The following is a 24,074-nucleotide window of genomic DNA, read 5'->3' as shown; positions in this document are numbered from 1 at the left end:
CTCGGTGTACTCACCTGTAGAGTGGGTGGGATGAGACAGTTGTCTACAGTCTGAGGCTCCAGCCAAGACAATCTCTGAGATCCCTTCTCGTTGCAGACCCCTGAGTCAGATTATGCTGAGATGACTGCTTTGGGAGAAGAAATAACACCCTTGGCCCCTTGCCTGGAGCCCACAGATTTGGCATCTCAGAAAAGGGCAGTACAGTGACTCGATATTTGGATCCAGTCCAGGAGTCTTGCCTGTCATTGGAGGCAGAACCTCCCCGAAGGGTCCCGGGCACCAGGTCCTTACCATTCTGCCTGCCCAGCACGGGGAGGGGGCAGGGGACGGAAGGGCAGGGCCCTATCGTGCGGGCGGGGAATGGTCCCTGCAGCCGCTCCGGAGGACCACTGGGCACAGCGACTGTCTCATGCTCAGCAGTGACGCTGTGTTCTGTCTGTACGATCCTATTAAACCCTCACAGCAGTTCCGCAAAGCAGGTATTTCCCAGACCAGGAAATCAGAGTTCAGTAAATTGCCCCGCCTGACGGACCACAGCTTGGAAGCGAGGGGCTGAGATGTGAGTGCACATCCTATCTGCCTTGCCGTGGGGATGCCGTTTCAGATGCAGTCAGAGTCCTACCGGTTCTTCTAGAGACAAGGCAGGTCTCAGGTTAGGTTCTTTGGGCCATCAGTACGTTTTCCCAGAGTGCCCCGGGGGATGAAGGCAACAGTGCGGGGAGAAGCAGGAAAGGGAAAGGGAGTCAGACTGCAGATCTGAGCTGGATGTGTGGTGCCCTTGACCAGGAGTCGCCAGGCAATGCCTGAGCGGCTAGAGCTGTAGGCGTGAATGTGAGGAGAGCCAAAGGAGATTGCTCAGGAGATTGCCCGGAGAATAGGGTGGGAACGCAGGTGTGCCCCACACTGGACTGTCCACCAGAGATGGAGCTGGAGCCCAGGGCTGGGGAGCAAACGATGCGCCCGAAGCCCCACCCAAGAAGTGAGCAGATATGACAGAGACCACAGCATCACCGACAGCCCTGAGGGGCCTGGGTGCCTTGAGGAGTGCAGGATGTTTGAAGGTGCTGGGATGAAGCCAGGGCTTTCTGGCTCCTGATTTGAGGGCCAGAAGCCCAGGATACCAGGCTGAGGGAACCCGAAGATCTAGCATCAGTTCTTTTCCACGTCCCAAAATCAGAGTGGGGAAGGTTGAGGTTGCTCTGTCAAACGCTTTCCTTCCTTCCTGTCCTCCCAAGCAGGTTCACTCAGCACCCAGCGTCACTCGTCCTGGGCGATTTAGCTGCCACCAGTGCTGCTATTTGGTACAGGGGGAGGGCAAGGGGGCAGAGCAGAAGGAGAGCAGAGGGGAGAGCCCGGTGGCTTTGTTCCCTGTACCCACCTTTTAGAGAGGGGGGAGGGGTCGATGGTGGCTGCACACCCTATCTGGCAAGCAGCCCTGTGTCTGGGTCAGGGAATTAACCTGTCCTCGCCTCCCCAGCATGAATAAGGCCTGAGGGGCTGTGACAAGAGCTGTCAGTGCTGGTATCCTGTCCCAGCCGTCGCTGACAAGGCCAGGCAGCTCAGGACACCTGGGAAAGAGAACACTGGAAGAGCAGGGTGCAGGGCCTGCCTGGGGAGGGGGGCCGATGAGAACACAGAGCCTTTGTGTGCATCTGAGCAGGGCTGGCGGGCTGCTTCCTGGCGGGGGCTCTGTCCCTGTCCTGCCTCCCCCACACCTGGACGTTGCACACTGTGTCCCCCCCACCTCCTCCCCACCCCACCCCACCCCTGCTGTCCTTCACCTCCTGCCCCCACTTAGGGCCAGGCACGGAGCTTCTCCGCAGAGCTCGTCCTGGGGAGTGGGGACAGGGCTGAACTTCAGTGTGACACTGACTTGGCATTGGCCTGGTTCTGCCCTCCTTCCAGCCTCTGCAGGGCAGGTGCCAACCGTCCTGCCAGGGCTGGAGGCTGAAATTGGGAAGGTGTGCAGGGCTAGGATGCCCAGGTTTCTCCCAGAGCCCCTCACGGGCCTCTCCTGGGAGGAATCCTTGCTGCGCTGGGAGCTGGGCCCAGCCCGACAGGAGAGAAAACACCTCAGGCTGCAACCCCCACACCTGCCCAAGTCCTCCTGGGCCCTGGCCCGACAACCCTAACCATGCAGCAGCCTTGCTGGGCTGGACTTTCTGTCTGGTGACCAAGTTCTGGAGACCAAGGTTCTAGGCCCTGGGCCAAGCCCCACTCATTCCAAAGCCATAAGACCAGGTAACGGGCACCTTGGGCGGGCAGGTCACAGGGTGGGTGACGGGGCCACAGCTGCAGGTGGCCTGTCACTGGACAGTATGCGGGTACTATCTCAGTGGGAAACACACATTGGAAATGTCCTCTGCCTCTTCCAACTGCCTCAGTATTTTCCAAAGAAAAGTGCCCCCATACCTGTTCTCTGATTTTGCTCCTCCTTCTGAAATCAACAGAGGGGCTCTAAGCCAGGACCTGGGGTACAGGAGGGGGGCATCTCTAAGCTTGCAGTCCCTGCAAGGGGGTAAAGCCCCAGGTAGACATGGCATCTTCCTGGCTCCTGGGAACACCTCGGAGAATTCAGGTGGGTCCCTTGGGACACAGCAGGACTCTGACTCCTCTTCCTGTCAACAAGTGACTGAGTCTGAGACAACAGAGGCACAGGAGCTCAAGACGCAGGTCCTGTACCCACGGGGTGTGCAATCCAGTTAGAAAGACAACCCTGAAGTGGAGCCAATCCAGAGTCACTGGTGAGCTGTGGCTTCTCATCACCGCCGTCTTACCCACCTGCCCACCAGCCATTCACTGACACCTGCGGGGCCCATACTCTGCCGGGCAGTGGCAGCTGCAGACGAAGTTCAGTCCCATCCTTGAGCCCATGTTTCAGATTTGTCATCGGTGACGCGTACAGGGTGTTTGGAGGCCACGAGGAAGGGCAGGTGCGCCTGGGCTGGTGGGTTGCCAGGTGGACGGTACCCTCAAGGAAAGAGGGGTAGCTTTTCAGCAGAGCTGAAGAGGGAGCAGGGAGCTTGGATTCCAAGCTGCAGGTGAGAGCAGGAGAGGGAGAAGCTGGGAAGCCCGTGCCGTGGGCCGAGCACAGGCTGTTGTGGTCAGAGCTGTGAGAGACCAGGAGCCTGAACTTCGTCTGAGGCCCCTTGAGCAGCTTCTTAGCTGGTGGCTAAAGGGCTCGTTTCCTGAGCTGGTTGTTTTATAGCCATCGTCGCAGCTGCAGCAGCAGGCAAGCCGCCTCTCAATATCAAAACACCCAGAAATTCCCTATCTTTGACTCCTCTTGGGCCGAGGCCCCACTCAGCCTCACAGTGTTCCCGGTAGGCCTGAAAGGATCCTGGCAGGATGGGTTTGGCTGGCAGTTCTTAGGGTCTTTCTTGTACGTCCCAGGGCTCTTGTTCCTCACACTGACAGTCAGCTGCCCCTACCTGCCCTCGGTGGCTCTGGGTGGACGCAGACCCAGCAAGTCCGCCAGCCTGTCCCAGGGAGTCTGCCTGCAGCCGGGACCTCACAGATTACGGGAGGCTCGAAGCTGCCTCTGGGGTTCCAGTGGGGAACATGGGGGAGGAAGGCATTTGCTGACAGCATACTCCTCAGTCCTGACCCCCAGGATCCAGGTCAAGAAGTCTCATTAACAGAGTCAAGCTCCAAAATGTGAGTGGCTGCCTGTCATCTCTTCTGCTTCTGTCGTTTCTGCTGTGGTGTTTCTTCCTCAGTCTCTCTGACTCTGTCTCTCTCGTAGCCTTCGTATGTGTTCAGCCCTCTGCTATCTCCCTATTTTGTGCCTTTTCCTTTCCGTTTAGACTGTAACCTTTCCCCCTCGGTTGCTCTCTCTCTGCCTCTTTCCCTTCCTCTGTGTTTCTCTCTCGGGCTCTTTCCTTTGTGCTCATGCCCCTTCTCTCCTCCTAGTGGCAGCTGCTACCCAACGCTCTCTCCAGCCTCCCTTTTCAACGAGAGGCCCGGTGGCAGGCTCACTTGTTCCTGCCCAGGGACACCTTCTCAGAGATGGCAGCGTGAATGGTGGTCTCTTCTCTGGCTCCCCAAACCTGGGGCTTTGTGTTGAGGGTGGGGGGCTTTAGCCCCTGATAATCTCTACCCATTCCCCCACAAATAAACAACCTAAGTACAAACGTGCTGCTCTGCAAACGTCTCCAGACCAGTCCCCTGCCCTGCAGATAGGCTGCCTCCCATAAGCCCCTGCCGTACAGAAATGCTGATGTCTCCACCACCCAAAGGCTGTCACCAACACTACACTGAGTCCCAAGGTCCCACATCCAGAGTGTCCTGCTGGCAGCAGGGAGTCAGCCTTCTTGGATGCCGAGCAGTAGGAAAGAAATGGGGAGCAGAAGGAAGTTTCTGTAAGCTGGAGTCCTGGGGACCATCCTGAGGTCTGACTTTAAGGTTGGGTTCCTTTGATGGCTCACAAACTGGGGTGGAGACTAAATAGAGAGAGGGGACAGATCTGGCCACGTCATAGCCCGGCTTAAAGCACCTCGGTGCTTCTACTCTTCTTCATACTCTGGAACCCTTCCCATGTCCCCGAACACCTGCACGCATCCAGCTCCCTCTCGGGCCCTCACCTTGCTCCCTTCACTCACTGGTCACTGTACTTTCTCCCAAGACCTCAAACGGGGCCAGGCCTGTCCCTATACACACCTTTCCTCTGCTTCTCTCTGCACCCCCATCACCCCTTGGCCTGGCCAAAGCCCCTCCTTTGGGTCTTGGTTTAAACGTCCTATCTTGGGTATCACCACCCAACCCTCGCATGACTCTAGGTCCTTCTATGTGGTCTGACAACCTGGGCCTCGTCGTCATGCAGTCGTCAAAACTGAAGTTAACTCGGTGTGCTGCTAGACTTTGCTGAATGTTGACTGAAAAATCTACAATGTGCCAGTCGCGAAACTAGGATCAACTTCACGTCACTAGCCTTCCTTTTACAGAGTAGGGAACTGAGCGTCAGAAAGGCCAAAGGTCGTCCCAGGGCACCCAGCAGATCACTGGCATTGCCAGGCCTTCTCCACATCCGCCTTCTCAGGATTTGGCCTGCAGGCATCGGCACTGGATTTCCTAGTACAAGTTGTGCTATGGCTGCAGAAATGCCAGTGTTATGCATTTACAAAAGCGCGAGTTTAACAAACATTGGTTGAGCATCTTCTCTACACCAGGTATTGGGCTAGCATGAGGGGGCGGGACTCCCCAAAGGGTGTGTGGGTGGGCATCTCCCCGACCTTGTTCTCCAACCAAGTGTCTGTATTGATACCTGGCCAGGGCTGAAGCCGGGAGGAGCCGATGTGAGCTTGTGTGGGATGGCCTGTGGGTGAGGGGTGGGGGTGAAGGAACTGGGTTTAATGAGGTGACTGCCACTTGTAAATGAAACAGAAGGCGGAGCGGCTTGTGGGAACTTTGACCTCTCCTGTCTGTCTGGCCTTTCATCGGGAGCTTTCCAGCAGCTCCCTCACTCAAAAGGGACCCACCGCAGGCAGCCTGGGACAGGCAGAGTTGGCTGGGGTGCTCAGCCCCAGAATGGAGAGAAGGAGGGAGGGCCTGGCCCGGGGTTCCTCAGAGCTCTGCACCTCCCCTCTCCCTAACAGGAGCTTTGGAAAATAGAAGCGGGAGGCTAGATTTGAGAGGCGTTCATTGCAAACCTGGAGACTTCTGAAAAGGCAAATTTCTGAGCGCTGTCCCCTGAGTTTTTGGTTCCGTAGGGTTTGGAGGGCTTGGAAATCTGTGTTTTTAGAAAGTTCCCATGGTGATTCTTAAACTCATCCAAGGTTAACAACCACTGTGTTGGAACACATGGCAGTGTCAACTGGCAACAGAGTCAGCTCCCGGGGGACAGGCAACTTTCTCAGGGATGATCATTGGCTCCATTGACGTAGTGTCCCCACGTGCCAGGTGTCGTGCTGAGTGTTTATAGCCATTGTCCCATTGGCACCTCCCCAGAGGCCTGCCAGGTGGATGGCATTACCTACATTTCACAAATGGGATGGAAATGAAATAACTTGCTCAAGGGGACACAGAATGGAGACCTGCAAAGCTTCTGTTGTTGAGCAGAGGCTGTCCAATCATCTTATGGACCCATGTAAAGGTCGCCATTAGCGTCGAGGTACCCAGGACATAGGAACCCAGAAATCATCATCATTGCATTCTGTAGTCCTGGGGCCGGCTTTGGACTTGATGGTGAAAGATAGCCCCAGAGGGCAGAGACACCTGTCCTGTTCATGGCTATCCCCCATTCTCTCACAGGCCTGGGTCATAGGAAGTGCTTAAAAAACTCTTTTCAGATGGTAGTAAGTACAGTTGACCCTTCAACAACGTGGGGTTAGAGGTGCCAACCGCTACTCAGTTGAATATCCATGGATAACTGCTGAGGAGGGTTGCTGTGGACCCTTCCTGCAGGTGGGGCATGGCTTTGAGACCACTGAAGTGCTTCTCAGGAAGCCATGGCCATTACCCCTTTAGGTAAGGCAATAGTTAAATACATGTCTCTTACAAACCAGGATATTGAGAATGAAAGGTCACACTCAATACTCACCCAGGACAACAGGCTTAAACCAAGACTGTCCTCAGGCCATCAGGGCTGTGGTCACCCTACTTTTGGGTCACTCCAACTTAGGAGTTTAGGGAATGGGAAGTCAGGAGTCCCAGTTCATGGCTAGAGCAAGTGGTATCAGCAGGACCTGGGACAACGGTCCTTGGCTGGGGACTCTAAGGAGGGACGCCTGGGGGAAGAAAGAAGATCCCAGAGGGGAAGACACTGGGGAGAGCTCCAAGCATGGGCTCCAGGCTGTGGTCAGAGCAGCTGCTGGGGAAGCTGCAGCTAACACGATTTCATACACCACAGAGCAAATATTAAATAACCAGAATGGGGACAGGAATGGGCCCAGAAGGGGGTGGGTGGAGCCGCTCCCCTCCTGTGTCCCTGCAGGACAGCAAGACAAAGGGCTTTGCAAGAGATGCTCTCACACCCTCTGCATACAGGCTCCAGGTCAGCCTGAGGGCTGGAATTCTGGCTTGCCATCTTGTCGCTTGGACCCTTGGACAGTCTGATGAAAGCTGCAGGTATTCTTAGAGAATGCACACATGCTCTCCCACAGACGATTTTATGGACCCCAAGTTAAGAATCTCTAGCATGGGAAATGAGGTTCTCCCTTTCTCTCTCTTTTTCTAACAGCTTTAGTGAGAATTCACATTACCATGAAATTCACCCAATTAAAGTGTGCAATCCGATGGTTTTTAGTATATTCACAGAACTGTGCAATCATCACACATAATTTTAGAACATTTTCAACATCCCAAAAGAACCCTCACACACCCCTTAGTTATCACCCCCAAAACCTCCTTTCTCCCCAGTCCTAAGCAACCACTCTTCCACAATCTATCTCTAAAGATTGGCCTATTCTGGACAACTCATATAAATGGAATCATACAACGTGTGGTCCTTTTTGACTGGCTTCTTCGCTTAGCGTAAGTATAATGTTTTCCAGGCTCGTCCTGTTGTAGCATGTGACAGTATTTCATTTTATTGCTGAATAATATTCCATCGTATGGATATACCAAATTTTGTTTATGTGTTTGTCAGTTGATGGACATTTGGATTGTTTCCACTTTTTGGCTTTTATGAATAATGTTTCTTTGAACATTTGTGTATAAGTTTTTCTGTATGTTTTTATTTCTCATGGGTATATATTCCTGTCAGAAGTGTATGAGTGTTCCAGTTTCTCCATATCCTTGCCAACACTTGTTATTAGGTTGGTGCAAAAGTAATTGTGGTTTAAAATGTTAAGGTTAAAAATAATTGCAAAGACCACAATTACTTTTACACCAACCTAATATTATTTCTCTTTTGGATTCTAGCCATCCTAGTGGATGTGAAATGGTATCTCATTGTGGTTTTGATTTGAAAGTTTATACTGCTAATGACGTTGAGCTTTTTTTCATGTGCTCATTGGCCATTTACATATCCTCTTTGGAGAAATGTCTATTCAGATCATTGTCTCACTTTAAAATTGGACTATTTGTCTTTTTATTATTGAGTTATAAGAATTCCTTGTATACAAGGCCCCTAGCAGATATATGATTTGTAGAAATTTTATCCCTTTCTGTGGGTTGTCTTTTTTTTCCTTTTGAAAGATAACTTTATTGAGGTAAAATGAGGTACAATAAACTGCACATATTTAAAGTGTACAGTTTGATAAGTCTTTTAAAAAGATTTTTATTAAAAATATTAATTATTTTTATATATATTAGTTTCAGCTGTACACCATAGTTAGTTATTCAACATTTATATACCTGAAGAAGTGATCACCATGGTAAGTCCAGCAACCATCTGACACCGTACTGTGCTATCAAAATATTATTGACTATATTCCCCATGTTGGACATTACCTCTCCGTGACTTATTTGTTGTATACCTGGAAATTTGGACCTCTTATTCGCCTTCCCCTTTCACTCCCCCTTTAAAATGTATCAATTACAGTTGACATTCAATATTAGTTTATATTAATTTCAGGTGTACAGCATAGTGGTTAGACATTTATATAATTTAAGAAGTGATCCCCCTGACTCGTCTAGTACCCACCAGGCACTATACATAGTTATTACCATATTATTGACTATATGCCCTATGCTTTACATCTCTTTGACTACTTTGTAACTACCAATTTGTACTTTTTAATCTCTTCATCTGTTTCACCCTGCCCCCCAACCCCCTCCCATCTATCACCCCAGCAAATCTAGTACCCATGTGACATCGTACATAGTTATTACAACATTATTGACTATATTCCTTATCCTATACCCTACATCCCCATAACTACTTTGCAACAACCAATTTGTACTTTTTAATCCCTTCCCCTTCTTTCACCCACACCCCCAGCCCCTCTTCCATCTGGCAATCATCAAAATATTTTCTCTATCTATAAGTTTGTTTCTGTTTTGTTTTAATTTTGTTCTTAGATTTCACATATAAGCAAAACCACATTGCATCTGTCTTTCTCTGTCTGACATACTCCACTCAGCACAAAACTCTCCAGGTCCATTCATGCCACCGCACGTGGCAAAAAGCCATTCCCTTCCCTGGCCAAGCAATATTCCATCGTGTATATGTACCACCTCCTCTTTATCCATTCATCCATCGACAGACACCCAGGCTGCCTCCACATCTTGGCCATTGTAAACACTGCTGCAATGAACATCTGGATGCACACGTCCCCTTGAAGAAGCATTTTGGGTTTCTTCAGATGAATACCCTGCAGTGGGGTTACTGGGCCCTTCATTGTGTCTCCTTAGAGCCTTTGTTTTAGAGCCTATTTTATCTGGTATAAGTATTGCTATATCTTTGTTGAAGTTCTCACTAAGTTCTTTGAGCATTCTTATAATGATTGTTTTGAACTCTGTCTCTGGCAGGTTGCTTGCCTCCATTTTATTTAGTTATTTTTCTGGAGTTTTCTCCTGCTCTTTTGTTTGGGATACATTTCTTTGTTTCCTCATTTTGGCTGCCTCTCTGTTTTTGTTTCTATGTATTAGGTAGAACTGCTATGTCTCCCAGTTTTAACCGGGTGGCCTTATGTAGTAGGTGTCCTATGGGGCCCAGTGGCACAGGCTCCCTGGTCTCCTGAGCTAGGTGCTCTAAGAGTGTTCCCTGTATAGGTTGTATGTGCCCTTCTGTTATAGTTGAGCCTTGATGGCTCTTGTCACATCAGTGGGTGGGAATAATCCTTAGGCTGACTACATGTGGAGTTTGGCCATGTCCACAGCTTATGGCTGCTGTGCAGGAGGCTTACCCACTGAATGCATTTACCCCAGTGGGCTCTGGTACATGTTGAGACTGCCTTTTGTGTGTGCTGCTTGTGGGGCTAATTGAACATTGAACTGCTGTGTTCTAAAGCCAACCTCCAAATATGTTGGTTTGGGGGCCTCTTGGGAGGGGCTTCGGTGCAGGCCCAGGTCAGTCACTGCCTATGACTGGCCAGGGGCTACCTGGTAGGGGCTACAAAGCGATCTGCAGTTGTTCGCTGCTTATACTGGACCCGGAGGCACATGGGAGAAGCCATGCTATGAACTGAGGTTGGCTGCCACCAGTTCTGGGTCTGGCATAGCTCCACAAAAAGCCAGGACACCCCAAACCCTGCTGCCACCTGCCAGCTCCCTTAAGGTTCATGTGGTACATGGCTCATGTGGTACATGAGTTGGGTAAGGCAGGGTCTCAGGGAGTCACTATAGTGGGCAGAATTGTGGTCACCAGGTTAATGTAAATTCTGGTTTGGTGCCAGTGCTGAGCCTGAAGTGACACAGCAAAAGTCTCAGAGCAGTCACCACCCGCCTGGGGCCTGCCAGACTCCAATAGTTTTCCAAAAAGAGTGCAATTCGAGTGGGGCTGGCTGCTTGCAGAGAAAGTGCCTTTGGCAGTGAGTGAGTTGGATGGGGCAGGGTCCCAGTGAGTCAGCAGGATGAAGCAGCAGCCAATCAGATTCAGATTGGGCCAGAGGTGGTGGGCTCAACACAGGAAAGATGGTGCCCGCCTGCTGGCTAAGCAAAAGTGGACCCCTCACCAGAAAAATGCCGACTGTCCTCCAGTTCTTCCTCTGAAGCCACACACCTCAGTCTGTCCGCCCCTCCCAATCTGTCTCTGAGGACCCTCCAAGTCAACATCCCTCTGCTGGAGCCCAAGGTGGGTAACTGCGAGCAAGTGACTCTGTGCGTGGGCCATTTAAGAGGACATCTGGTTTTCGCAGCATTCTGGCCCACCCGAATTGTTGGAATCCCCACTGGTTTTCACAGTGAGATGATGTGGGGGCTCCTCTTCTGAGCACAAGCACTCTGGGCTGGGAAGCCTGGTGTGGGGGTGCTAGGGGGTGCTAAGGTCCCTCACTCTTCCAGGGGGAACAAATGCAGCCAAGCTATCCCTCCTGATTTTCAAACACCACACACAGGTATGGGGCCTGTTCCACGTCTCTGCCCCTTGTTCCAGTCTTCACGTGGCTTCTTCTTTATATTTTCAGGTATAGGACTTCTGTTCAGCTAGAATTCGGATGGTTCTCCGGGTTGATTGTTCTATAATTTAGTTGTAATTTTAATGTGTGCATGGCAGAACACAGGCACAGTGTTTATATACTCTGTCATCTCGGATCTCTCCATCTTTTCACTTTCTTGATGGTGTCCTTTGAAGCACACAAGTTTTTAATTTTGATAGTGCCCAATTTATCTTTTTCCTTTTGTTGTTTGTGCTTTGGTGTCATGTCTAAGAAACCACTGTCTAACCCCAAATTACAAATGGTTATGGTTGTATTTTCTGCTAAGAGTTTTTCTGGTTTTAGCTCTTCCATTTAGGTCTTTGATTTATTTTGAGTTAATTTTTGTACATGGTGTGAGGTAGAGGTCCAATTTAATTCTTTTGCATGTGGATATCCAGTTGTTTGAGCACCATTTGTTGAAAAGCTCCCTTTCTCTTTATACCTTCATTTTCCTCTCCTCTTGCCTTTATCTCCATCCAAGAGCAAGGAATGTGGGGTCATTGATTAGCCATGTGACCTTGCCTAAGTCACCCATGTCTCAGAGTCCTAGTCTTCTCATCTCTAAAAATTCATAAAATGAATACTTCTGAAACTCCTCTCTTGAAGAATATGTTGTGAGGAGTAAACCATGTGTTAGCAGAAGCTGTGGACAAAATTTTGTGAGCACTTAGTAGGCACAACACCCTGTGTTTTATGAAATGGCAGGATTTCTCTTTTCTCTGTCACTTCTCAGGGTTTGGTGTGCACGTCTTTAGCAATTTGGCCCCTCCCATGTTTACTCTTTTGTACCCTTCCTCAGCAATACAACTTTTTTTTATACTTTGTCTTGAGTCAGTCAGGCATGAGGGCAACCAAATTTTGCTTATTTTTTTTTAGCATCTCCAGTGTGTTGGAATTGTTCTAGGCTCAGGGGAACCTTCAGTGGGTCTGAACATCTTATCTGTGAGTGAAAGGGTTGCACTTTATGCAGAGAGACAAAGAGTGGGTAACAGTGCAGGTAGAGGCACCTGCTTTATGTAGACTTGCAGATTCCTCAGGTCAGGATCCCTCCACCCACCTTCTCTTCATCCTCCTCCCCTTCACCTACTCCATCAGTCAATTAATTAATGAGATTATTTTCATCATTTGCTATGAATTATGCAAATAAAGCACATAGTCTCATAGGGGAGCTAAAACTCTCTGGACCTCTGGACTTGTGATGGATTGAAAATGAGCGGTGGCAAGGATGACTCCCAGGTTCCTCATGTCACTAAGCAGGCGATCTGGAATGTCCCTGTCTTTGTCCGAGGAGGTCTATAGGAAGGTGCAAGGTTGAAAATGGACTTTGGGTCAAGTACTGGTCCTACCAGCATTTTATTAGCTATGGGCCTTGGCCAAGCCACTTAATCTCTCTGAGCTTCAGTTTCCTGATCTGTAAGACAAGGATACTATGATTAACTTCCTCAGAGGTGGTTGTGAGGATTAATGAAATAGTGTCTGGAAAGCATTTGAACAAAGTGTTCCAATCAATTGTGGGTAGAATTATTATTTTCTGTTTTTCTGCTATTCATCTGTCTGCATTACTCTTCTTTGAGGCTTTCTTGTGACTATTCATCTAGCTCCGATACAATGATATTCCTCATCTGGATGATCTGGTAGGTAGCTCCACTCTGAGGCTAGGAATATGGAGGAAGATAGGATGGGAGCTGGACTGAGAATTTGGACGAAGTGGAGAAGGATGGGAAGAAGTCACACTGTGGAGAGGATCTTCCTTCAAAGTGGAGAGCTGGCCTTATTTTTTAGCCTTCTTTACCTCTTAGTCATCCTTCAAAAGCAAGGATGGAATCCCTTCAAGATGCTCCTAAAGGTGACGAGCTAGTGATTGGCTGTAGTCTTAGCTGAACTTGGACTTTATGGTGGCCTGTAGGTCATGATGGGACTTGGGAGCAGGACTACGACAAGCCCACATGGCATTTCCCAGTGGATTTCAGGAGGGTAACTCTCTTTTAGGCCATTGCAGCTGTAAGTCACATTTGCCCATTAGCTGGTGGGTTTTTTGCAGTGCACAACCTGCATGTTAGCAGCTGCCCTACTCAGAGGACAGAGGGAAGCCACTTCCCAAGGTTATTTGTAAGATCCCATCCTGTGAGTTTCAACTACAGCATTGTGCTATAGGAGCCACTCCTGAGAGGGAAGAGAGTGTTTTATAGCTTTATGATTGCTGAAGCTGCTTGAGGATGGAGTTTCCGAGAAGGCAAAGAATGAAAAGGTTTATTACTCCACCTCTATCCCACAGGATAGTTTCTTATCTCGACACTCTGGTAGATGTAGGTGGGGCTGATTCCTGGTTGCAGGATGGGAAGGTGGATCTTGCCTGAAAAAGACATTGGAAGAGGCATCATTCCTTTCTGAATTTTTGTGACAGCCTCATCTGTGTGCTTGGAATGGAGACTAAATTTTGTCTCACATTCTCATCATACAGCCACCACCGTACACCTGCCTCTGGTCACATCTCTGCTGACACTAGTCCTCTCCCACCATCCACGTGTGCAACGTGGTGTCATTGCATCCTGAGATGGCACCACTCTGGCTCTCACCTCCAACACACACAGCTTTGGAGTAAGCTGTTCTGGCTATGACACTCGGTCCCACATTGCTTGCCAGGGCTGATTCTGCCAAAGGCTCAGTGGCTAGTATTCTCTTTCCACCTCCTCTCTTGTGGCAGGAAGGCTCGAAGATGACTCCCACTGATCACCATCTCCTGGTGTCCACATCCTTGTGTAGTGCCCTCCCCTTGAGTGTGGGTAGGACTTGCAACCTAACTTCTAACAAACAGAATGCAGCAAAGGTGATGGGATGTCACTTCCTTGTTTATATTATATAAGATGGTAACTTTCCTCTCGCTAGCAGACTTTCTACTCTCTTCTTGGCTTGCATAAAAGGAATTGAATCCTGCCAACAATCTTTTCTGGAAGTGAATCTTTCCCCAGTTGAACTTCAGATGAGACCCCAACCCTGGCCAACAACTTGATTGAAGCTTGGTGAGAACCTCTGAACCAGAGGATCTGATTAAGCTGTGCCTAAATTCCTGACGCACAGAAACCATGAGATAATAAATGGGTGCCGCTTTAAGTCACGAAGTTTAAGGTAACTTATTACACAGCAAAGGAATACTAATATATCTCTCATGTTAGTCCTTCCTAATGCTGTGTTGCTCTCACAAAAAGGATGTTCTTCCCAGAACTTGTTCTCAGGTGCTAGTAACTATAATGGCTCTCAGCTACCATCTACAGAAGCATACATCTTGGCCTGGGACCACCTGTCTGAGGGATCCTTGTGCTGGCCGAACTACCCAGCCATCCTGGAAAATGTAGCCACCTGGACGGTCCCAGCATAGGGGGTAACACCTAGGAATTGGCAGTTGGCAATAAGAATACAGTAAAGTGCAAGAGAAAACTCACACCCATAATTTCCTATGCCCTACTCAGGTAGAGGCTGTTTCCTATTCTTTGCTAACCCCACAGTCTCTGGCATGTAGATGTGTGATTAGTAGTTACTCAATAAATGTTTGCTGATTCATTTGATCCAGTCATTCCTGAAGTTAAGTTTGGGGCTTATGAAGATGTGCTGGGATGCGTTTTAGGACAGTTCATCTGGCACAAAGGGTGGGGGCAATGTTGGACATTTGAAGAGGATTCGTGGTGTTGACAGTGTAGAGGGAGGAGTTTGGGCAAGAGAAACCTGGTGGGAGATGATCCAAGTTGGCATCCAAACCTGCACAGAAAAATCTGCCTTCTCATCAGTCCTCACTTTGATCTGGAGGCCTAAGGGAAACACCAAGATGCTTTTGAAGAGACATCTCACTGATTTCCCTGGGCCCTCCCCTCTTCTTGGAATGAGAGGATTAGAAATTGGAGAGGGGGATTAGCAATCTCAGCCATTGGGCTGTGAGATTCCAGCCATATTAGCCAACTTTTCTATTCCCTTCCTCAGAAATCGGCATTAGATGGAAGAAGCTTTAGAAGTCCAGAAGCCCAACTGTGTATCGACCATTACATTGATAAAGAAACCAAGACCCAGAGAGGTCAACAGACTCACCCAAGGTCACACAGCCAGTTGGTTGCAAAACTGGTCTGGAACCCAGTGCCCTTTCCATGTCATTTGCATGCCTTGCTGCTCTTTCAAATGGGGCAATTTACAGCCATGGAAGCCAGGACATTTTATGGCTATGGATGAGACCAAGCCAGGGACATCCCACTCTCGGGTGAAGCCCAGTTGGAAACAAGTATGGGAGTGCCTGGGACAGTGGCCCATCTCCCTGCCTTCCCTGGAGGCGGTAAGAGTTGGGAGTTCATGTGAGCAGCATGAGACATCTTGTTCATATTTTCTCGGCTGGGCGGTCCTGGCAGTAGCTCTTCATTTCCTGTGAAGGAATGAGTTTTTAATCTCTGAGCTCAACTTCATTTAGAAGAGGGTGGCGGTTGGGGGCAGGAAAACTGAATCCCCAAACGTAGAGCCCTTCTCCCTGCCCTGGGGCACTCTGATAGGGCTTGGTGCCCAGCAGCTGAAAACCAGGGGCCCTGTCCATGTGGGCTCCGGGCAGGGGTCCAAGAGGCCTGGAGGAGCAGAGGCAGAGCAGGGCCTCTCCTTTGTGGCCATGTGCCCAGCCTTGGGCTCATGATAAAGATACTGGTTCTTTCCCATTTCGGACCAGCTGGAGGTTAACAATCATTTTCCCTGCCCTGGTCATGCCCCACATTGGATGTCGTTTCAGACATCTTCTTCTGGAAAGCCTCCTTAACCCCCAAAATTTGGATTAGGTGCCCATCCTAGGAACACCCCACAGTGCCCTGTGCTGCCCCATTCCTAGCCCCGTCAACCATTGCACTGCCCGCGTGCTTGTCTGCAGCCACCCACCAACCAGACCCTGATAGGAGCCATTCCTGTAAGAAAATGATCATGGTGGGCTCAGGCAGGGAGAAGCCGTCCCATTGTGGTTGCAGCTGAGGTCTCATCTGGTCCCATGAGGCTCTCCGGCGCTGGGATGGCTCTTCAGGGTCATCCCAGATGTGGCAAGGAGGCCAGGCCTTTCTTTCCCCACATTAAGCCACCCCTGGTATGAAGCGCGACCGTGGGCGAGGAGGTCCTAGGGAGGGAAAGGGTGTGAGCCCCTGGCATTCCCAGTATGTGGGGGGTGGATCTGTGAGCCCTGAAGACAGGAGCTGTGTTAGCACCACAGAGTATCACCTCAAAGAGGGTGACTTTCTCATCGCCACGGGAACACATAGCACATTACATGACCCTTAGGAAGCATCTCTAAATACATGAATGTGACAATGAAAGACAGCACTTTGGGGGCTTATTCTTCTCTGGGCTAAAAATGCCTCATGTAATGTGATTTTTCTGTGCTCGCATCACCCTGAATTGTGTCTGCTTTGACTATCCACCTCTTAAAATGTAACACCTAGAACTTATGGTAATACTGCACAGAGGTTTGCCCCGCAGAGCAGACCTGTGTTATGACATCCCTTAGTCTACATGCTGCTTTCCCAAGATACAACCTGGGCATTTCAGCGGCAGCCTGCTGTTGTGCCTACAACTTACTAAAATCCACGTTTTTCTTCCCAATACGTTCTGTTAGCTTCCCTGTCTCAGTCTCACCCTTGTAAAGCTCTCTCTCTCTGTCTCTCTGTCTGTGTGTGTGTGTGTGTGAGAGAGAGAGAGTGAGAGAGAGAGAGAGAGAGAGAGAGAGAGAGAGAGAGAGAGAGAGAGAGAGAAAGGGCAGGACCTTGCATTTGTTCTTGTTAAATTTTGTCTTGGCTGATTTGCCCTGTAGATCTAACCCCACTGAAACCTGAATTTTGCTGACCCGGGTGTGTTCAGCTGCTCTCAGCCTCATGCTTGTCTCTGACTCTTTCTGCAAAATAGCTGACAGGTACTGTCTACTTAGCATGTGCCAGTACTAAATTAATCACTACATGGACTTTTTTCCTCCTGTAATCTTCACAACGACCTATGAGGTAGGCACTTTTATTAGCCCCATTTTACAGATAAAGAAACTGAGGATTAGAGAGATTAATTCATTTTCCCAAGGTTACAAGAATTAATAAATTTTGGAGCAGGGATGTGACCCCATCTATCTGATTCCAGCACATGCTCTTAATGACTGCAGTGACATAATCCCTATGTTTTCATCTAAATTATTCATTAAAATGATGGAAAGGACAGAATGGCAAGGAGATAGAAATTAAAAAGCTTATGTGAGTAGGGCTATCCCTGTTTCAGAGTGAAATTCTAGCACACTCGCATGTGAGGTGAGGTGACATTGTTTACCCCAACTATTTCTTGCCACACATGACCATTTGCTAGGGACTTGGGAACCCCATGGAAAAGAACTCAGATATCTCTCTATATATTTATATCCATCTGTAAATCTGTAAATGCAAGGAGGCAAAATGGAACTTAAAAAAAATCTCTCAAGGCAATGTGTTGATCAAGGCCTTTGCACACGTGGTTTCTTTTACCTGAGCAGTTCTTACCACTCCTCCCAGCCTCCCCTCCCCCCACCCCATAGCCCTGTGCCTAACCCATGCCTATAGGTCCTTCAGTCTCAGCTTAAATCTCACTCTTTCCAGAAAGCCATTCCTGATTACCCAGACAGTTATGCTGAGTCGGTGTGTTCCCGGAGCCCCTGACCCTCTCCTACCTGCTCAGACTCATCTCCTGGTCAGGTTTCTGCTAGACTGTAAGTGCCATGAAGGCAGAACCCTTGCCTGTCATGGTCTCCATGCTGACCCAGCTCCTAGCCTGGCCTAGAGCAGGCTCTTCTGAGAAAGTCAATGAATAAACTTGAAAGCGGTCGGTGGAGGCAGAAGGAAGGAGGTCACTCCCAAGTCTTTCCTAAGCCACTCTACCACCCAGCTACTCATGTCTTTATGCCATCTCTCCCCAACCCTCACCCGCCTTACCCATGCTCCCTTGCTTGGGCGCTGCTTGATATGCATTTGAATTGTTTTTCACCATTAACAAATGATAACGGGAAGGAGGGCGCACAGAGTTCAGGTCAGTACACACCTGGGCATGGCCCTGCCCGTGGAAATGCAGCAGGACCTTTCTTCTGCTCTGGGGTGTCTCATGCTTTTTGTCTGCCAGCTTGGTCCGGCTGTGACTCTGAGATGGTTTGTTTTTTTCCTTTGTCTGCCAGCCCAAGTCAGTGTTGGAAAGGTTTTTTAAAATGACACTCAAATCACAGCCACTCACCGATGACTCTGAAAGTTAGAATGGGCCTTGGGAAAATAGAGGTGTCATTGCCTTGAGAATAAAGGTGTTCTGGGAGTTACAGCCCAAACTCTGCCTCTCCATGGTGGTTCTTCTCTGATCATAGCAGTACAACAAGGGCCAAGTCTCCTGGGTTCTCCGTCCCTCCCACTGAGGCTGGCTCAATTCCCCCAGCTAGAAGGGAACGCAAGAAGCCAGCTCCTCATTTATACACTCATAGAATGTTAAACTTCCTGGTGAGTTTACATTTGTATTGCTTTCAGAGTCAATTAGTGTTGACTATTTGCTATGGGACAGACATTCCATTCCGTGTCATCGCATGTATCCTTATAACAGTCATAGAGAGAATGAGAATCATTCCATCTTGCCAGTGAGGAAAACGGAAGCTCAGGGAAGTTATGTGGCTTTGCCAGTGGCAAATCGGGATGAGCATCTAGGCCTTCCAATCTTTGCCAGGTCCAAACGCTCTTCCTGCTACACCAGCTGCTGGCTCCAGGAAGGCGTTCCCTACTGCACCAGGCCTGGGGCCGCGGGGTGTGGAGTTTCTTTTTGACTGGGGTAAGATTTAAATCAGGCCAAAGCACCGCTAGGCACGTAACTGATTTGAGGAGCTGGCAGTTTCCTTCCTCAGCCACGTGAAAAATTTCCAAATATGGGGAGCCATCTGTTGACGATGTGAGAATTGGGCGACCTCTACTCTCATCATTAGCTTGGCAGCAATGGAAAGTGAGTCCAGAAGTAAACCTTGTGTATCATAAAGGAAATGTAAGCCGTATGTTTCTCATTCATTTACTCTTAAGTCATCAAAACGTTGGTTTTTAAAGAGGCTTTTGATGTCCAACTTGCTTTCTGCTTTTTTATGGGGGAAAGAGAGAGGAAGTCACGATTCTCTAGCTGTAAATCTCCCAGCTTGGGGAAAACTGGAGATGATCCAGTACCCCAAATACCGGAAGAATGGAGCTCCAGGAACCCAGACAGGACGTCTCATTCAAAACAATGTCAGGCATAGTACCAGGTACCAGGTAAACAAGTCTTGACCCTCTTCTGTAAGTATTAGTGGGAAGTGGGAAGACAGACATCTAAGTAAATTACTGTGCTACTCTCTTGTAGGTGGCTTCGCTGCCCAAAGTCACCTTCTGAGAAGAAACTATGACTTAGAGAAGTCACCTACATAGTGGATATAGGCCTGGAGCCAGGATTTGAATCAAGGCTGTCTTCTCTAGAGCTCACGTTCTTAACCTCTGCTGCCTCTAGGAGGAGGAAGAGGAGGAGGACTTACCCAGGCAGGGAGAAAGAGAAAGAACTCTCCTGGTGGAGGAAGCACCTCCTTAAGAAGGCCCCAAAGAGGGAAGGGTGCAGCATACAACGTCTGACAATTAAGTTTGCGGACTTGTTGCAACACTGTTGCTCACCTTTTTTTATATCAGAGGGATTATTCATTATGAATTTGTACCAACTGGACAAACAGTTAACCAAGGTTACTATTTGCAAGTGCTAAAAAGGCTGCATTGAAAAGTTAGACGACCTGAACTGTTTGCCAACAATTCATCACGACAATGCACCAGCTCACACGGCACCGTCTGTGAGTTTTTAGCCAGTCAACAAATCACTGTATTGGAACACCCTCTCTACCCACCTGATCTGGCCCCCAATGACTTCTTTCTTTACCCGAAGATAAAGGAAATATTGAAAGGAAGACATTTTGATGACATTTGGGACATCAAGGGTAATATGACGACAGCTCTGATGGCCATTCCAGAAAGAGTTCCAAAATTGCCTTGAAGGGTGGACTAGGCGCTGGTGTGGGTGCATAGCTTCCCAAGGGGAGGACTTTGAAGGTGACCGTAGTGATATTCAGCAGTGAGGTGTGTAGTACTTTTCCGAGGCTGAATTATTGAACTTCATTGTCTGACCTCATATGTGAGGAACAGAAAGATGGCATGGTGAGCGTGGGCTATGCGCCCCAGGTGAGGCTGGAGAGGCTAGTGAGGTCCAGACCACCAGGGCCTTGGAGCCAATGCAAGCGCGTGGTCTCTAACCTAAGAGCGGAGGGAAACCACTGGAAGGTTGTAAAAGCTCTCCAGGCGATTATAATATGAGAACCACTGGGGCTGAGGTGGTGGAGTTTTAGGCAAGGAAAAGTGACAGAACTGAGAAGGACCTTGAACATCAATTTATATGATTTGGAGTATTGCATGGTGGGGAGGGAAAAGGTAGGTATAGACAATGAAGAGGGAATAGCAAATGATGTTAAGGGCAAATTCGCAGGTAAGGGGCCCGGGGACTTCTGGTTTTCAGGAGAAACTGCTATGCTGACACTTTTTATGAATATCAGCGTTTCTGTCTGAGTCAGTGAGCTTAGCTATGCCCTAAAGACGGTCCAGGCTTTGAAGTCCAGATCACTTTTGTCCTCATAACCCGAAAAGCCTTAGTAGTATGCATACAATACAATGTGGCACGTGGCACAGCAGAGATAAATAAAATACTAGAGTTGCTGAGAGAACTGAGTGATTAATTCTGCTGGGGAAAGTCAGAGAACGCCTAACTGAGGAGGTGGCGTTTGTGTTGGTTCTTAAAGAATCAGTGGATGTTCTCAGGTCATGGAGAAGGAGGGTGTCCTGAGATGTGAGAGGGCACAGGGGTGGGAAGGGCCCACGGAGTGTGGGAAGCTGTGGGAAGTTCAGAGTGGCAACAGTGACCAGGATGAGACTGGGGACAGGTGAGGCCAGCGGAGAAGGGCTGTGGAAGCCAAGCGAAGGACTTGGAGCGCACCCTTGGCATTACCCCTCTACTTGTAAGTTCTCCTCACCACAGAACTTGGTCTTTTGCCTTTTGTTGGGGGCCCCGGGACACAAGAGAATCCTTGGAGCCAATAGGCCGTTGGGGGGACTAGATCTAAATTGCCCTGGACACGTGAGAGACTTCCCTGTTTCTGAAGCATGTTACAGGAAACCGTACAACCTCCCAATGTCACCCACTGGTTGGTCCAGGAGCCCTTGTCCTAATTCTTTTCCTCTACAGTTTCAACTTATTTTTATAGATTCTCAAAGGAATGAAAACAGCCTCCATCTGCTGTAATGAAAGATTCCCACATCGTTAGGCCATCACCAATGAAAAACATTGATTGGACCGCTACTATGTGAAAGGTTCTGTGCAGATCAAGATATAAAGAACTAGAAGACACATTCTTTGGCTGCAACTTGCTCATATTTTGGGAGTAAGGAAAGAAAAAAGAAAACCAGTAACAGAAGGCAATATCTGCTATGTGCCAAATAAAATCTTCTTTGATTCCCTTAGGCAGACCCAGATTGTTCTCTGCCTGTCCTCCCATTGTTCCTGGCACATGCATCACTTCCACATAGTAATTATCTCGTGATATTGGAGTTGTTTGTCTCCATTTTGTCTCCCCAGCCAACTGAACTTCTTAAAGCAGAACTATGCCTCTTTCCTTTTTGTGTGACTCTCTTGTCCCCATAAGCTTCAGTGTCTGGCTTATATATACTACAGGGTCAATAAATGTTTGATGGATTAATAAATGAATGGTAAAGACAGTACGTTTCTCTTAGGAGTTCAGAGGATGTAGGGATCCCTGTGGACCAGAATGGTCAGGAAAAAATCTGACAAAGACAGCAAAGCACCTACCATATGCCTAACTGATTGATGAGAAATGAGAACCCAAACAATGAAGTTAGAAAGCGGTAAGTTGGTAGGAGAAAGGTCTCCCAGACTCAAACTCCAGGTAACATTTTACGGGTTGTAGCCATGGCCTCTAGTTTAAAACACAGTAGATTCTGGGACAATTGACAAGTGGGTTGTTCTAAGCTGTTGTCATGCGGGATGTCATGCAGGAGACCCTGTTCGCTGTGCCATTTGTCATGTGCCATTTGTCATGCAGGGACTCATGCGGGGTGTCAGGTAGGGTCTCTGCTCCCGCTTTCCACATAAGAACGCAGGACATGGTGAGGCCAAAAAGGAACACCCAAGGAGCCATAGGTAGGGGAGTCACACCACTATATTCTCGCTGGCGGCTGGGTTGGAGACACAGGAAACAGGAGCCACATGATCCGTAACCCTCACTCCGCCACTTGCAGGCTCAGCCACCATCTTCTTGCTAGCCCCCATTTTTCGTAGCCACGGCAGTTATATTAGTGGCCAATGGCTCACTGGTTACAGCTGACGGCCAACTAGCCACAGCTGACGGCCACCTACTACCTGAGCCAGCACCTTTCCACGTGAGGCCGAGAGCCTCGAAACTGCTCTCTGGGACTCTGTCCCCACAGCTGTGATCAAGTGTTGAGTCTTGGGGGTTCTGAGTCCCTCCTGGACATTGTCTTGGGTACTGGAGCACCAGATGTTGCTCTGGCTTTCATTGAGGTTCCTGGGATCCCACTGTTTCCACTAGAGACTGTGCCCCTGATGAGTCAGTCCCTTTCCCTCCTGCTCAAATTAAAACAGCTAATTTTAGACGCTTCCTGATTACTCCTAGCTGGGTCTCATTAGCAGAATTAAAATGGTTGGAACCTCAGCTGGAGAAGGAGCAACTTTCATTGGTCTGTTTTCCATCTCCACATTGCTGTTGATGTTGGCTGCCTTGGAGAAAAGCAAAATGAACTCTCTCCTAAGAGAGTGGACCACAGGCTGTTGGCTGAGTGCCTGAACCAGTGGGTGAGGGGTGAAGGAATACGTGTCCAAGAGAATATGACCACCTCTGGTGACAGGCACATGTTTTGCTCATAATGCATCTCAAAAGTACATAGGCATTCATTTTTTCATTTATATATTCATTCAACATTTAATGATCAGTTAGCATATACCAGACTCTAAACTATCCCATATCCCAGGTTCTTAAGATACAAACGAATTTAATGAATGACTACTGCTAGCCAAGAACTTACAGTCAGGTGGGTGTGATAGACAAGCACGTGAGTACCAACCTACACGATCCCTGTAGAAGTATGTGAAGGGCACTGTGGTAAAATAATAGTAACAATAACAACTACTCTTTGAGTGTTATGTTCCAAGTTCTGCCTAAGGATTTTACATGAATTAACTCATTTAATTCTCACCCCGTGAGCATTAAGAAGGACCACCTAACTTAGTGGGGACAGGGAAGAAAGAACAGGTTCGTGAGGGAAGTGAGGGCATTCCAGGCAGATAGAATACCACGTGCAAAGGTGTGGAGGCATCGTCCTGAGTGGAGTTTGGGGACCTATACACCTCTTCCTGCAGTTCTTTTTCTCTGTCGTGGAGGAAAAGATTTCTGCAAATATCTTGTAGTTAGCAATACTCGTTAATTATAAGATGCATTTCAGACATCTCCAGGTCATTTTTATTCCATTAAAAACTATCTCCTGCACGGCCGGCCGGTGGCTCAGAGGGTTAGAGCTCCATGCTCCTAACTCCGAAGGCTGCCGGTTCGATTCCCACATGGGCCAGTGGGCTCTCAACCACAAGGTTGCCAGTTCAATTCCTCGAGTCCAGCAAGGGATGGTGGGCTGCGCCCCCTGCAACTAGCAACGGCAACTGGACCTGGAGCTGAGCTGCGCTCTCCACAACTAAGACTGAAAGGACAACTTGACTTGGAAAAAAGTCCTGGAAGTACAAACTATTCCCCAATAAAATTTTTTAAAAAACCAAAAAACTATCTCCTGCAATAGCTGTGGTCTCCTGCTGGATTTGCATCTTATCTAATAGGACCAGGGCTGGGAGCCTATTAGTCTGCTCAGCCCCACTGTCACCATTTCTCCTGTTTTTGCTCCTCGCCCTGCCTGCTCCCACAGATTGATCCCCAAAGTGTTC

The sequence above is a fragment of the Rhinolophus hipposideros genome, assembly GCF_964194185.1.
Source record: "Rhinolophus hipposideros genome assembly, chromosome: 24".
Taxonomy (NCBI): domain Eukaryota; kingdom Metazoa; phylum Chordata; class Mammalia; order Chiroptera; family Rhinolophidae; genus Rhinolophus; species Rhinolophus hipposideros.
Note: the sequence above shows the minus strand (reverse complement) of the source record.